Source organism: Dipodomys spectabilis, unplaced genomic scaffold (genome assembly GCF_019054845.1).
Source record: "Dipodomys spectabilis isolate Male_0828 unplaced genomic scaffold, ASM1905484v1 ptg000091l, whole genome shotgun sequence".
Lineage (NCBI taxonomy): Eukaryota > Metazoa > Chordata > Mammalia > Rodentia > Heteromyidae > Dipodomys > Dipodomys spectabilis.
Window position 1 is genome coordinate 518,689 of NW_024870768.1, and position 7,701 is coordinate 526,389.

General features: G+C 46.5%; 1 pseudogene; it reads left to right on the plus strand.

The window, feature by feature from the left end:
* The first annotated feature begins 253 nt into the window (after positions 1-253).
* LOC122112029 lies at positions 254-2,073 on the plus strand (annotated as a pseudogene).
* The last annotated feature ends 5,628 nt before the right edge of the window (positions 2,074-7,701 follow it).

Here is a 7,701-nt window from a genome sequence, read left to right on the forward strand (position 1 = left end):
GCCATTATCAAGAAAATTAACAATAACAGGTGCTTGTGGGGAAGTGTCCAAAAGGCCACTGTTGGTGGGAATGTAAATTTGTTCAAGAGCTCTGGAAAGCAGTATGGAGATTTCTCAAACAACTAAACATAGAGCTTCCCTATGACACACCAATCCCACTGTTGGGCACTCAACCAATAGACCACAAACAAGGCCACTCTCAAGCTACCAGCACAGCCAAGGTTGTTGCAGTATTGTTTACTGTAGCCCGGATATGCAATCAACACAGTTTCCCATCAATGGACAAATAGATCATGAACATGTGGTACATTTACACACTGGAATTCTACTCCTTAGTCAGAAAGAATGATACTGCACCCTTCATAAGAAAATGGAAAATTTGGAAAAAATTGTATTAAGCAAAGAGAGCCAGACCCAAAAGAAACATCGTTTACATGACTTCTATGATTTGTTGTAGCTTGAATGTGCCTATAAATCAAAAAGTGAACAACCTGGTTGGTAAAAGACAAAATATATACTTGGACACAAAATATGCAGGATGCTAGACATTCACACAGTGAGATCAAAGGAGTATAATCTTAGAAGAGGATAATAAAGGCTCAATTGCCATTTGCATATGATCATATAAAATAATGTTTATCAAAAATGACCACCTAGAAATGCATATGAGGTTGTATGTTATTTTGCTTTACTTTTTTCTCTTGGTAGCTGCTTTTTGTTTTCTGTACCTTTTGTCTTTTATGCAATTTTACCTGTTTGGAGGAGCACAGGACAAAGGGTGGCAAGGTGCAGCAGTGTACTCACTGTACACTATGTTGAAAATGAGGTATAGAAATTGTGTGGAGAGTCAGGAAGGAAAAACTGGGAGGAAATGAGGGAAGTGGTGATGCTATTCTAAAAGAAATGCCCTCACCACTTTTTCTAGGAACTTCCTTAGCCCAGTGGTAGAGATGCTGAGATTTTTATGGGTAGCTGTGCTCAGGCGAACATGTACTGCCTGGGGCCTGGGGCTCTTTTCAGCCAGTGGGGACGTGGACTCAGGTAGCTGTGGCAGTAGGACTAATGGGAGTAGCAGGGGTTGTGAACAGTAGCTGGACCTAGACCAGTCCACAAAGAGCCCACACTTGACCCTGATGACCCAGCACAGCTGGTTAAAAGCTTGCACGACTCACCCCTGACAGTCTTCATCCCACCTGTTCCCAACAGTATCACTTAGGCTGAGTTGGGTGGCACCCCGATGAGCTCATGGATATGGAAAATACTGAAGAAAACTACCTGAGCCTCTTGGAAGAAGGAATGAAGCCAGAAGGAGGCTGTTTCTACCTCTAGGCATTTGGGAAGAGAAATGGGGCCCAAGGGCCCCAGCCCAGGTGGAGAGTGAAGGCTTGGGGACACTGATCCCAATGGCATTCTGACCAATGATGTTGGTATTGGTGGCCCCAGTGGGCATCACAGAAATCCCCCATACCTCTGAAAGAAGGAGGAGAATAGCAAGGAGAGGTGCCAGGACAGTGGGCAGAGCTGGAGTGAGAGTGGCAGGGCCACACCAGCAAGAGAACTATGAGACGGTGTCATATGGAGACAATCTGTATGTGTGCTTGCTCTGTGCCAAGGGCTTTCCTGCCTGTGAGCAGCTCACTGCTCATATGGAGATGCACACAAAGGAGGAGCTGTTCATCAAGGAGGAGGGGGCACGTGAGACTGGCAGCAGGGGCTGCTGAGGAGGAGGCTGAGGATCTTAATGCCTCACACAGCCTATGCAGCAGACACCCAGTCATTTAAGTTCTCAGTCTGTGAGAAGGCTACAAGGACCTGGCCACCCTGAGGCAGCAGGAGAAGACACTCTGGCTCATGAGGCCCTTCCTCTGCAATATCAACAACAAGATGTGCACCCAGCATGACCCTATGACACAACCCATGCAGAGCCACCTGGGCCTGAAGCCTTTTGCCTGTGATGAGTGTGTCATGCTCTTGACCCAGCAGCACTGCCCCAGATGCCCCCCACCCAGAGCTTTAATCAACTGTCTGTACCTAGGGAAGCCAAAAGGAGGAAAGCCTTCAGGCCCAAGCTGATGTGTGATGCTGGTGGGGACCATTCTGCCTCCTGTCCCACTACTTGCTACAGCCCTGGGGTCTGCCAAGAATAATTGTGAGTGGATTTCCTGAGAGCTGGTCCCTTTCCTTCAGGATGGGTTAGGGAAGGGGTAGAAGGGAACCTCTTCATGCTAATGAAGCACTGTTCTTCCTGAGATTATGGGTGGTGCCTGGAACAGGCCCCTGCCTGAAAGGAAACATGACTATGTGCATGTGTCTGTATGAGTCCCTGACTCCAGGGAGCAGATGCTTGGGGGCAGCTCCTTTCCTCCTTTAGCCAGGGTGGCATTGCTCTCTGGCACAGGGATAGTCAAGGTGACCCCACCACCTAACTCTGGGCTTGTGTTGCTGTTACACATATGGATATGTTCTTCCTCTATATGTTTTGTAAATTGAGAACTCTTTTTAAACCCAAACAAGCAATCCTTAATTTTCTTCTTACCCCTTTGGGGCTGAGCAAGGGTCTGCAGACTGAATGTAACTGGAGCAAGTGCTCCTACCTGAGAGGTGATGTTGTGGGCCCATCAGTGAGCTTATCTCCCCAGGCCCCAGAAGCCCTCCCTTGCCCAAAGGCTTCCCTGGTCCTGAGCCCTGCCTGGGCTGCCTCAGGAAAACACGTTTCCTATATTTTCAAGAAATATTCTTTGTCTAGAGGTGCTTGTTTTTGTTTTTGCCTTTTGTTTTTCAGTTGAGAACTCTCTGCCCCACCTGCCACCCCACCCCCACCCCCATTCCATCTAACATTTATGGTTATTGAAGTGTTGGAACTGCAAGGGTTAGGGGTGGAGGGAGGCTGGACTTGCTGAAAGGGCTTCAGTATTTGTGTTTCTCATTTCTGTATGTGTGCGTGAGTGTGGTTGCACTGTGTCTGCACAGATGCTTCACGTTCTTTCCTCACTGAACAAGGGGGAGAGACTTTTGACCATTGCTAGCTCTTGAAGTCATGAGAACAGTACAGTACTGTGGTGACTGGAAGCTGAGGGTGAACTGATTGCTTTTTTTATTTGTAGGAAAAAGCATGGCTCAGGTCATTCACAGAAGCCATCTTGAGTCCTGGAGGTCTGGACCCCAACCTATCAACTGCTACTCACTATGCATGCTTTTGTCAGGCAGTGTGACCCACAAGGACAGACCAGCTCACAGCATCTCCTGCCAAGAACAGGATAAGTTGGAAGTGAGACCTGTTCCCCCCTCCCACCACTCCAAGCCTACACACTCCACATCCTGTCCAAATTTGGAGCTGGAAAGACCCAAAACCTCTATGGGCACATCTAGTGTGGGCAAGAGCCAATCACGGAACTAGGGAAGAGAACAGAACCTTTGAACCCTCCTGGCCACTCTAGTGAGGGTTGATCATGCCCATGGACTCAACCTAGGCTGGGTCCAATGAGTTCCCCCATACCATAGGTTTCTCAGATATTTGTGTGGGTCCTAGCCACAAACTCGGCCAGACCATGGTTGCATGCTTCCTTCCATTGCCCTTGGCCAGCTGAGCCACAGGACTGGGCTATCAATCTTTTGTCTTCATTTTGCTTCATACATTTTTCTTGTTTCCTTTCAATTTTAAGTTCAGACCAAAAAAAAAATTGCAGAATAATCCCCAATCCCAACCATTCAGAGACCATCCAAGTGAAAACAGCCAAGCTTAGGGACTGAGGTGGTGAATGATGTTTTCTGGGAATGAGGGAGTGAGGTCACAGATTTCTTGGTGGAGCCTCCATGTGGCCCCCCTATCCCTGAGCTGGCTCTCTTTCCTGTGAGATAGGAGATGGAGGTCTGGACCCTTGGTCTCAGTTCCAACAAGTCTCGCTGAGCACCTGAGGAAACACCTGGGCTACTCCCTAACCCTATTAGCACTTAAACTCACATGTAGCACATGGGAATTGTGCATGCTCCCAGTGGCCCTCGTGGCCTCTAACACCATAGGCGGCTGCATCTATGACTTGACTCCTCTACACAACTTCAGGGACTTGGAGCAGAGCTTCATCGTTCAGTGTCTGTGTGACAGAGCAATGTACCCACCCAGTACTGTATCAAGGTTTTTCTATATTTTAATGAGAAAGAACCACGTACATTTCTGTTTGTTTGTTTTTTTTTGCCTGTCATGGGCCTAGAACTTGGGGCCTGAACACTGTCCTTGAGCTCTTCTGCTCAAGGCTAGTACTATACCACTTGAGCTACAGCAGTATTTCTAGTATCCTGGGTATTAACTAGAGAAAAGAGTCTCAAGGACTTTCCAGCCTGGGCTGGCTTTGAACCATATCCTCAGATCTCAGCCTCTTGAGTAGCTAGGATTACAGGTATGAGCAACCAGTGCCTAGCAAGTTCCCTATTTGAGATGATAAGGGTAGTTGGGATAAGGAGGGATTAATACAACACTTGGCTTTGTTTTCATTTCCTTGGATTCCATGTCAGTATTTGTTGAAAGTGTGTGTGTGTGTGTGTGTGTGTGTGTGTGTGTGTGTGTGTGTGTGTGTGTATGAATGATAAAAGCCTCACAAGGAAATTAAGCCATGGGAGGTAAATGCAGCTTACAGATTTCTGCTTCCATCTCTTAATTCCTAAGTGTTTCAGAGAAACAGTAAGCAGAAAATGGCAAATGTAACTAAGGAATGATGACTTCTTAGAGGGGGGAAATAAGCTCAACTCAAATTCACAAAACCTATTTTTTAAACCAAAATATATTTTGAATAAGTATGGAACCTCAGTTAGCTCAGATACAAAATGATAGTAATATACGTTGCTCATTGTTTACAAAAACTTTTACAGTTTCAGATCTCAGCAGCTCTAAAGCCAGTCCCAGATAAGCCTCATCTTCCAATACAGGTCCTGGGCCAGCTCTGGAACAGCTCATGGGCAGACATAGGGCTGGGAAGAGGTGGGAAGCCTCCCTGGCTTCACCACGGACCTCATCATCAATCCCAAGGATTCTCCAAGTCCAGATGGCACTTAACAGCTTGGGCCTGTGCTACCCAAGCCTCAGGCCTGCTGGCTTTACCTTAAAATGTTGCAACAGCTGCTGCATATTGGTGGCTGTGAGTTCTGGTCACAGGACCTGAGTCTGGACGTGGGCCTCAAGGGAAAGGTGAGCTCCTTCTGATGCTCTGCCCCTGAACTTGGGGGTGTGGGTGGACTGAGGTGAGAGTCTAACTAAAGCCAAATGCAGGGACTTTTGCATAGCTCAGTTGACTCCAGTGGGTCCGTTAACCTCCTACATCTCTATCTAGTGACGGGCTGAAAGGACTCTCAACAGTGTTGTTCTTATATCAATGTGTTTGTGCAGTCATGAATGTATTCATTTCTCAGACTTGGGACAAAGAGATAACAGCAAAATGGGCACTGCCACTGCCTGCTCCCTCAGGATCCAGACACTGCAAGGCCTCCTCCAAGATTAGGGGGAAAAGAGGGAAAAAAAGAAAAAAGATGAACCTTTTTTTTTTTGTTTTTTTTTTTATTTTTTTGGGGTCCGGTCATGGGGCCTGAACTCTGGGCCTGGGCGCTGTCCCTCAGCTCTTCAGCTCAAGGCTAGCACTCTACCACTTGAGCAACAGCACCACTTCCGGCTTTTTTCTTTTTGCTTATGTGGTGCTGAGGAATCAAACCCAGGGCCTCTGGCGTGCAAGGCATGCGCTCTACCACTGAGCCACCTTCCCAGCCCCAAAAGATGAACCTTTAAGAAAATGAAACTCTCAAGCAATTTGCAGCATAGCCATACACCTCAACCTGTGAATCCAACAACCTAAATCCAAACTGACTATCCCCAACTCACGTAGCCTGGAGGGGGTTCTAGTCCATTAGCACTTGGGGGCACTGGACCACCTGTCCACTGTCCCCATGCCGACGTTTTCACTGGTCCTTAGACACATTTGTAGGAGTGTAACCAGGCTAGCCTGTTGGAAGGCATTGCCCTCCTATAAATATCTTGGGTGTGGGAAGCCTGTGCATCCCAGAGGGCAGGGCTTAGGAGAGCAAGTGCTGTCTCCCACCTCCAGGCCTGAGTAACAAAAGCTCAAGCCAGGCTGAGAGGAGCAGATGGAGTGCTTAGCAGAGTCCCTTCTGAAGGGACCAAGTCTTCCAAATGGCCAGTCACAATGGGGACCATATAAAGTGAACCTGTAGATGCTATGAATAAGGGAATGGCAAAAGACTTGACCAGTTTTAGTTGATGTTCCAAATGGGATTGGTGGGAATTGAGGCTGCCCGAAAGCCCTTCCTAGGATGCCCCCAGCTTCAGTTGAGCCACTTTAATTTTCTACAGAAACTGCTTTCCCTACATCCCTTCACTATTAATTGCTGTCACTTATTGAATTCAAAAATGCTCCATAACAGGGGCTGGGAAAGTAGCTCGGTGGTAGAGTCCTTGCCTTGCACACATGAGGCCCTGTGTTTGATTCCTCAGCACCACATAAGCAGAAAAAGCCAGAAGTGGTGCTTTGCCTGAAGTGGTAGAGCACTAGCCTGCTGAAGAGCTGAGGGACAGAGCCCAGGCCAGAGATCAGGCCCCACGACTGACAAAAAAAAAATGGAATCAAAGGGTTCCATCACAGTCCTCAGTTGGGGCAGGGAGGGGCCCAGAGTACCCATCTACTTGGCAGGACACGTTAGGGCCAGGTGCTGTGTGGAGCCACTCTTACCCGTCCTTCAGTTGCTTGCCCCAGCTACTTCAGGAGCCCTAGGTTGGGCTCTGGCTCATTTTCATATACCTCAAGGGGAATGGGATGGAAAGTAGATATAGTTCTTTTAGGGAATTGGTATTGCAAAACCCATTAAGTCCTACTTTATAACCTTCACAAAGAGGGGCAGAAGCACTAGGGTCACACTTCTTTACTGGTCGAACCCTTTGTACTCAGCACATTGAGTTCACATCCCTCAAGGGTTAGGATAAATTCAGGTCAGAATTGCAGGTATGCAGCCCTCTAGTGTCACAGAAAACTGGTTGACCAATGGCTAATTTCCATTCAGAAATGTGCAGTATTAATGTATAGTGATGAGAAAGTATTAACCATTTCAAGAAAAGCATGATGGAAAACATTATAAAAAGAATTTGATGCAGAAAACAGTAAATTTTTATTATAAGTAAGTTCCCAGTGACATGGCTGGCAGAGTTCTCTGTTGTACTTGTATTCAATTACTTCTTGGATTTCCCTTTACCTGTAAGGAAACAGCACTTGGGGTGTTAATGAGTAGAACGTCCCTGAGAAAATGTTCAAGGTATAGAAAACACATGGACATTGTTTGTTTCCAAAGGGACTGAACCAGAACCCTAAGTGGACCTTTAGGCTAACGTATAGTGAACACCTGGGTAGAATGTGAAGGTGGACTCTGACAAACCTTCAAGGTACTTTGGAACACAACACTCTGGTAAGATATATAAGGAAATGTAAGACATTCTTCTACCTCAGAAATGTTTCAATGTGCTGATTTGAGCAGAATTTTTAGTACAGAGGTAAAATAGAATATATGCTTAGAGAAAGTGAATCATGAAACAACTGTAAACAAAGAAAACATTTTAACAAGACTTATTTGGATATTTTACATAAAATAGCTTCCTAAATGTGACATAAAAGAACAACATGTCAACTGGAATTACTTAAGCAAAATATGTAC